The 8,855-nt window shown below is 45.2% G+C and overlaps 1 non-coding gene across 1 annotated transcript; it reads left to right on the top strand.

Annotated features, from left to right (window-relative positions):
• The first annotated feature begins 8,374 nt into the window (after nucleotides 1-8,374).
• Trnas-cga (transfer RNA serine (anticodon CGA)) lies at nucleotides 8,375-8,449 on the top strand. Its single transcript has one exon. It is a non-coding gene; the product is annotated as a tRNA-Ser (tRNA).
• Nucleotides 8,450-8,855: the final 406 nt, after the last annotated feature.

The following is an 8,855-nucleotide window of genomic DNA, read 5'->3' as shown; positions in this document are numbered from 1 at the left end:
CTTAACAGTCCATGTTTGTCTGCTCGCGGTCGGTAACACTGGATACTCGAAGATCTCTCATGAGCGGAATGTCAGTGACAGAAATGTACCTGAATTCAGCACTTTTAAAAGCTTCAAACGTTCCTCGTCGGATACACTGATGTGAGGCATTTTCCATATTAATTTGTTGATTGTGATCCTATTCTGTTCTTGAGCGCCTTGAATGTACGAGTTATTGTCTGTCGCACTCCGCACGAGAATGAGTTCCTGTTTAGCGTTCGTAATAATCTGTCTCATATCCTCAAAATATCCCATAGGTATTTTTAGAGGTATGCATGCAGTAAATCGCTTGTACTCCTGGGGTGTTCTATACTCCGCCTCGTCTATGAACCATCCAGCATTTTCTAAACTGTGCAGATCTGCTGATGATGCCGAGACGTATGTTTTAAGGGTCGATGTTAGGCCAACATTGCGTGTACGATCAATCTCAGAACCATTCAGTTCATGGCGAATCTCTTGGAAGAGGAATGCCAATGCGTTGCGTGTCAGCTTGAACCCCACTGTATCGATGCCATCAGTTTTCTTGAATGACCCCTCGAGATATATGAAACTCTTGCACGGAAGAGTGAGTGCGCGCTGGTGCTGTATGACAATCCTGATTTCATCATTCTTGTTAAACGTGGTTGAAGCGTAAGATTTATGAGAGAAGTATTCCTGACGTATAATTCTGTCATCTTACTTTACTGGATTGGTTATATTGAGTTATGACGTCATTGCGGGGTTTGAGACCAATTGATTTAAGAAATTCGTAGTTCGCAGGTGTTATCAGTTTGCTGTTCAGTAGCGAAGTGGCGCGCTGTGTATTGCGTGCACTTGTTTTATACCGCACGCACATCTTGTCTTAGATGTAATCGTATAATGATTTCCTCACCACGAAAGTCGACAAGTTTATTATTCTGATCCACAATACGCAGCTACAAATAGCCCAATGTCTGAGCAGTCACTGGAAGGTATATTGCATTGGCAGGTGTCTCAACAATCTTATACCCCGTTGCAACTGAGGGGAAGAATCCGTAAATAGTGTGAATGAGAGTATTGTTGAGATAGGAGTTCGTAGCAATGTTACACTCGACACGTATTGTGCTGACTGGGAGTGTATCCACTGACTGATTCGACTTGTAAAATTTAGTTGGATCTTTCTTCAAAACCCGCCCTTTTGTGAATCCAAGCAGGGGTCCTATTGAATGTTTCTGGTTAAAGTCAATCGTTGCATTTAGAGTTCTTATTTCAGATTTAAGTGTATTGATGTTTGCACGTAGTTCAATACCTTTTCCAGACTGTTTTAAGAGTTGGTTTAAATCGTCAATATCGTATGCACCAGATTCTATTTCGAGAATATCTTTTTCTCCATTAATATCGAGATGCAGTTTATTGTTAGTGTTGGTGATATTCGGGATGCTGTTGTACGTCTCCAGTCCAATCAATGCAACACTCGATTGACCTGCACTCAAATCAATTGGTGGGAAGTAATTTGCACGCAATATAGATGACCGTCATTTCAACGTCGAGGTGTACGACATTGCATCTGAACGTCAACTGATGAATGAATGTTTAAACATCCTGCTTATATACGTTAGTTCTTGTTCTTATTCTTCTTTGTGAACGTCAAGAGAAAGATGATGCAAAGATGTCCGCAGAGGTATGTATTAAAGTCCTGATAGCGTTGATAATTGTATAGTACATGTCTTCTGTGAGTGAACTATTGCTGTAATTCTTCGGGTGGCTGCAGTCACCAAAGGAGTCGAAATAGTAGACTGCCCCAGCGTCTTTCATAACGTACGCCACCCAGTGGGTGCCAGGACCTCCGGCAACATCTAAATTCACAATACCGCATTCACCAGTTTTCCACATAGTCTTAGGTAATGTATCCCTCATAAACACACCACGGAATCTTGGTATCTTGAATTTATGCCTAACAAACTTACGATGGTCTGTATTTGTGAGTGGTCGATCTGGTAGGACCGCTAATGGGCTTTTTTTATTTATGAATAGACCAAGACCCTTCCAGTACGGCTTCAAGTATAGGCCTTTTCCAATGGCTGCTGCTTCCATCATGCGGTTATGTCTTCTCACCTCTTCTAACTGGGCTTGCGAGTTTTGCGCATTCTTGACTGTTCGAGCGATAGCTGCAGCCCCACCGGCGAGCGAACCTACCGCTGAGAGCGCGGAGAGGGCCGGGATGAGAAAAGGAATAAAACCGCCGGATGTCTTGGGTATTGGTAGAACGCGAGGTGCTTTAACCGATCTTCTTCTTCTTCTCGTTGGTGATTCTTTGTCCTCCATTGCGTTTTTAGCTGCATACTTCGCTGTCAGGATACAGTTCTTCAAACAACCCTTCTTGTTCTTCATGTTTAGTGCGCGAAGTGCAGCGTTTATAACTCGCTTGAAATTCATCACTCCTAATCCTAACTTGATTTTTCCGCACATGGTTTTATCAACTGCGAATGCCGCGATGCGTCGACCTATACCAATATCTTTTCTTTTACGTATCGCCTTAGCCTTATCAGCTAAAATCTTATCTACAATGTGACGACCTGATAGATCTTTATTTGCTTCGTATGCAATGTCGTGTTCCATGCACGCTTCGTCAAGCAGATTCACACCCTAATCGCCTCGCGCCAAGCGTTTCTGAAGCTTTGTCCCAGGTCCGCAGTAGTTATATCCCGGGATGTGTAATTCCACAGGTAGTTTGTCCAGAACACGACCGCCTCCTCTAATGTGCCTTCGATCGCGCATGTCAGGCTACTGTGGTGGTTGTGGGCGATGAATGCTCATTATATAGCAAATCCCTGGCATCAATCCAACTGTTTTGGGTAGCATGAAAACCAAGCCATTGGACTAGGGCCTTATTTCCAAGTCGTCTTATGACTCTCTCCACGAGAAAAAGATCTGGTTGTGAGCTCTTCTGCATCTCCTCAGTGTAGAAGGAGCCTGCAATTTCTTCACCTTTACTGTCTTTCAATAAATAAGTTCTAGGATTCATTCGCTGCACATTTCAAACTGTAAATATCTCAGTTGACCAGTTCGGTAGGTATGATTTCTCAAATGCGGTCTTGTGTTTTGAGATACGCACCAAATCACCTACATTAAATTTCTGTTTGCGTGGATCCAGCATCTTGATGTGAAAGTATACCGTATCCATGAGTGTGTTATCACGAACATCAATTGGCCGCATTTTTATTGTGCTATGTTTGGTTCTATTACATTGAGCAATTATTTCTGGGAGGACGTCTGTCCATTTGTAGGAGCCGCGAAGGTTAAACAGCATCCACATTCGGCCTTTTATTGTTCTGTCCCCTTACCATACTCGCCTTCAGGTGAGTGAATGTCGAGTAGTGATGTATTCCATACAGCTGCATCACTGTCTTGAAGTACCTATTGTAGAACTCACCACCATGATCGGTTTGGAGATTGTCCGGACATCGATTGGTTCCTGTTTGTAGCAAGCGTTCAAAAACATCAGCGGCATCTGGACCGGTTTTTGTCTTGACTGGTAATGCCCATACAAATTTGGAGTATGTATCAATAACAATTAAAATGTATTTGAAGCCATTATTCTCATGTGAATATTGTCGCATATCTACAAGATCAGCTTGCCACAAGTCATCCAACCCTTTAATCATGACATGCCTGCGCGGGTATGTTTTGCGTGCTGGTTTGTGTAGTTCTCGAACTACGGTCTCCATACTTATTCGATGATACCTCTCTCTCGAAGCTCAGAGATCATGGAGACAACTTCATTCGAATGAGTTGTATTACCTGCAGCAGCTGATGCCATGAGCAGACGTAGTCGATCTATTAGTTCGTTGCGGTCGTCGTAATATATATACTGAGGGAGTCGATTGTTCACTGCTTTAAGACCAATGTCAATACCATCTCCGCTGTTGGCACCTTTGTTGCTGTTTTGGTCTTCAAGTATTGGTTTTATAATGGTTTTATACTTCCTGTTGGTTAGGCTTTTGGTGATCTTGTGTACACCAGTCATGTGTAGTATTTGACGGTACGTGTCCTTATCACTAACTGAATAATTTATAGGTTTTTTTGGTTGGTCTTAAGAAAATAAGGTTCATTAAGCCTGGTGTTGGGTCAAACTGTCCATCACCTATTTGTATTTTGTCTTCTGTTACAGTTATGGGATGCGCGCCCAACATGTACGGTCTTCTCGGGCTAACGCCGAATGTTCTGTCTATCTGACCTGGAGCGTGACTAATAATGAATTCATAAATGGTAAGACTGTCTTTTTGGCGCGTTCTTGTTTGTGGTGAGAGCTGTCGGAGAGACTCAGTAACAGGCTTAAAGGTCTCTCTTAGTGTTTGCTGACGATCAATATGCCCTAACCTCAGCAGCCGTAATTTCTCTCGGACAGCTTTACGCGCTTGAATGACTTTCTGCTTGGTCGTCGACATCTCAGCGTATACTAATCAGACATCTCTGCGACGTGGGGCTTTATATATGCATTCATTTTCTTCAGCTTCTTAGTGTGATCGTGATCGCCCTTATCGACAACAATCAGGTCTACATCTATTTTTCCCTGAATACCATCGACCTTTTCAGTTAAGTCATTTAACGCATTCACCATTCTCAGAAGGGTTTGGTAATAGGTCTCAAGTTCCCTGCGCATACTTGCAACTTTATGAGCCATAGCCTGAATTTTCGCATCCAAGTACAAGCGAATGTTCTGTCTGTGTACACCGATCATCTCAGGCTGAGAGGTGGACACACGCGCGAATTTGTCCATGGTATGGCGTAGACTGATGTGCTGACGTCTATTACCTTATTATATATGCAAAAATTCTTGAAAGTTTCGTCTGTACCTACCATCATTTAGTTTTCTTGTTTTATCAATAACGAGAAACCCATACTGTGAATGGTTCCAGCAGTCTGCACATATCTTTAAGAAATCATTGAACGGCATATCCGTTCCCACATGTGCTTGGTAAATGTGTCTTAAATTAAGATTGTCTTGCTTGAAGGCTATAATGAGGTTTGCGTTATCCCTAACAAGTTGTTTGGGGATTCAGGAATATTTTTGACTTAGATAAAATACGTCAGCACCCATATGGCGACCGAAAGAGAAATATTTTCGAATTTGGTCTTGGTTTTCTACTGCAACATCGTCAAATATGAATATTTTGTTTGGTTTTGCTTCTTCAGGTGGGGGGATATCACAGCTTTCACTGAACGTCGTGTATGTAACACCATCTACACTTCGAAATATCTCATGCAATAGCTGATACTTGGGTTGAAAGAGTGTTTTTGAGAATAGACAGACGTGTTCAAATCGGACCCCGTGTACATGCGTTAGCAGAGTCATGAGGACATTAGTCTTGCCGCAGTTGGATGGGCCTACAATAATTGCTCTTATATTATCGGGAAGGAGAATTCCGTTTTTCTTGTTCTTCTTCTTCTTCTGCTCTTCACTTGAATCTTCACATGACCAATCACTGACAACAAAGTCCTTGTGGCGAGGGTGTTTCACCCAGCCAGCCATGATAGTAAATGAGCCATGTACAAACAAGTACTTGACATATTTAGAAAATATAACTGGGAGGATAATAATAATAATATTTGTGTGTAGCCAGTATGCTTCGATCACTTAACCGATTGAGCTATACTGTCTACACGAAGAAAACAAGTATGAAGAGTAAGATGATTATAATTTGAGTAGAATTAAAAAGAAATCATTGGAATAATTTGATTATAATGGGAGTGGTGGTATGAAACAAAAGACAAACAGGAGTTAAGATTAGATATAAATTATTTATTTAAAAATGGATGTACTATTTCTGGACTATCATCATAATCTGTACGTTTCTTCTTAGAACCTGTACAATATATACCAAATAATTCTTTTTGGTTGGCAATAAATTCTGCACATATCTCACGCAGTCCAATAGGTGACTCTGAGTACTCTGGTTTTTGACACACGCATTTCAATTGGAAGTCTGTAGATTTAATGGTCATATGCGAATGAAGATGCTGCTCAAAATCGTCAATATGTATATTATTAACACGTAGAGAGTTTCGAACATCACTATATGCTGCCTCTATGCTAGGGACCCAACGATTCAGCCTCTCGAGAGCAAACCCTATGGAGGAGTCTAGGTTGAATAATTTAATAACTGACGGATGTCTTAGATAGACGCTGTCGACACCTGATTTAACGCATAAGGCGCAGTCATCATATACAGTAGTAATAGAAAGTGTAACATCTGCAAGACGAATGTCTGGTGGGGAATGAGTTGGATCGTATTCGGTGCTCATTTGTTGATTGATGTAGCGCTCTGCACGGCACATCCCGGCCCAGTCGAACTCGGAAATCCGCACTTTAACACTTTTGGAAATATTTTCAGTCTCCATTATAGCTTGGATTCCCCAGACATGATGGACGTCTATAGCAATGTTCACACGTTTGGAGCCAATGGGGGTTAAATTATATGTCGTGGTGAATAGCGTAGCCGCACTAGACGTATTCTTTTTATCTACAGTATCTAAACTCGGAGCGAGCGAGGTGGCGCAGTGGTTAGCACACTGGACTCGCATTCGGAAGGACGACGGTTCAATCCCGCGTCCGGCCATCTTGATTTAGGTTTTCCGTGATTTCCCTATATCACTTCAGGCAAATGTGAGGATGGTTCCTTTGAAAGGGCACGGCCGATTTCCGTCCCCATCCTTCCCTAACCCGAGCTTGTGCTCCGTCTCTAATGACCTCGTTGTCGATGGGACATTAAACACTAATCTCCTCCTCCTCCTCTAAACTTGGTGGTTGCACTATCACGGGAGTGTTCGACTGAGATGAGTTATATGTCGGCATCCAGTACTGACCTCAATTTAGTTGATCTTTAACACCACCAGTGGTTGAAGTCGTTGTGTGGTGAGCAGATCGAGTGTCTTCATCACACAAGTTGCTGTGTGGGACGGAGAGCAGCAACTCTTTGTCCTGCTCCAACATGTGAGCTAGGTGGGCTACAGGATCCCATGTGGTCGCTACTGGATCAGGTGAGCCGGCTGCCGCTGGTGTAGGTCAGGATGAGATGGTTGACGAAGCTAATGATGATGCAGGTCCGGACGCATCTTCGGAGCTAAGCATGGTGGCGCTTGACTCTGTTGAAAAAAGACGAGAAAGGATTAGATATTAGCGAATAAGTGAAAACATTGAAGAATAATAAGGATAATGAACGAGATAGAATAATGTGAAATATGATACTTACTTTTCCGTTTGATCCTGTTCTGAGTGACTGCGCTGGAGGTCGACTGGTGCTTCATGATTGTTCTTCTTAGTCTCCCGCTGACTGAGTGACCAAGGCTGAGGTCCCGGAACTTAACCTATATATCTCCTACAACGACGTCATAGGATAGTTGAATCCTATTGGTAGAAGTCGAACATGTGACTCAATTAAGGAATCGTATTGATTGCAGCCATTTACACCACACCAAAACGTCATCAGCTGACGTGATGACAGAGCACTCTGGTGGCGGCAATGGGGACTAGACACGCACCACGTGGTGGATACACTGCGTTCGACCTTGTTGTTGTTGAATAATGGTGCTTTGGAATGGTGGCGGTGTTATGAAAACATTTACGAAAGGCTATGCCTAGCGCGGCGTATATGTCGGCGGGGGGGGGGGGGGGGGGGGAGGGGTGTCTCTGACGTCATGGCCGCCATCACGGATAACGGTACTTTGGAATGGTACCAGCAATGGAATGGTAATGGCCTTGTTCCAATACTATCCACGCCACTGCGTTCGTCTTATGACGCGGAAAATACGATTCCTCTGGAAAAAATACTATGTGAGAAGAGACTGCTGTATAGATAGTGCGCCGCATGAACGTTATTATCTTCCTTGCGAGAGTCCAGACAGCCAATGCCTCGCCGCAGACCAGCCGATGCTCGTCCGTATCCAGCACGCCGCATTGCTGACACATGGGCGAATCCGCCAAATGTATTGCGTACTTTTTATCATTCGTAGGGTATTTTCGGTTCACTGCAATGTACCATGTTGATCTGGCTGTTGTAGGGAGGTGGGGGTGGTGTACCGTCCGCCACACCACGTGTCAATTAACGGCTGGATGTTTCCGTTCCACCCTATTCCGGGCGATCTGTCGAAGAAGCAGATGATACACGTCCTTCGATGTCGACTGTCGGGTCGTCGGTAAACGCTCTCGAACGTCACTGTGTTCCACGATGAACGTGCGCACATGCGCTAACGGGGTCAACTGAGCTACCCAAGCACGACTCACGCCCCGTCCTCACAGGTTTACTTCTGCCAGTACCTCATCTCCTACCTTCCAAACTTTACAGAAGCTCTCCTGCGAACCTCGCATAACTAGTTCTGCTCGGGTAGCTCAGTTGGTAGAGCACTTGCCCGCGAAAGGCAAAGGTCCCGAGTTCGAGTCTCGGTCCGGCACAAAGTTTTATTCTGCCAGGAAGTTTCAATGACACAGCGACTCACCTGCTGTGCGGGCGGCCGGCAGAGGGCGGCGCGCAGAGCGCAGGCGAGCGCCGCGTAGAAGGCGGCGGCGGCAGCGGCCCGCGGCTCCAGCGGCGAGTGGAGCAGCGGCAGCGCCGACATGCCCCAGTCGAAGCAGAGCGCGTGCGGCGCCAGCAGCAGCCGCAGCCAGCAGAAGGCGGGCGCGTAGCCCAGCGTGAGGCAGCGCGTCAGCAGCCGCGGCGCGCCGCGCGCCGGGTTGTCCGCCCTGGAGAAGGCTGCGCGGCCCGCGCTGCCGGCCACGGCGAGCCGCGCCGCCACCAGGCAGCACAGGCACACGGAGACAGCCGCCAGCGAGGCCAGCGCCCGCCGGCCGCACCGCTGCC

The sequence above is a fragment of the Schistocerca serialis genome, chromosome 9 (genome assembly GCF_023864345.2).
Source record: "Schistocerca serialis cubense isolate TAMUIC-IGC-003099 chromosome 9, iqSchSeri2.2, whole genome shotgun sequence".
Lineage (NCBI taxonomy): Eukaryota > Metazoa > Arthropoda > Insecta > Orthoptera > Acrididae > Schistocerca > Schistocerca serialis.
Note: the sequence above shows the minus strand (reverse complement) of the source record. Positions and strands in the feature narration are given on the sequence as shown.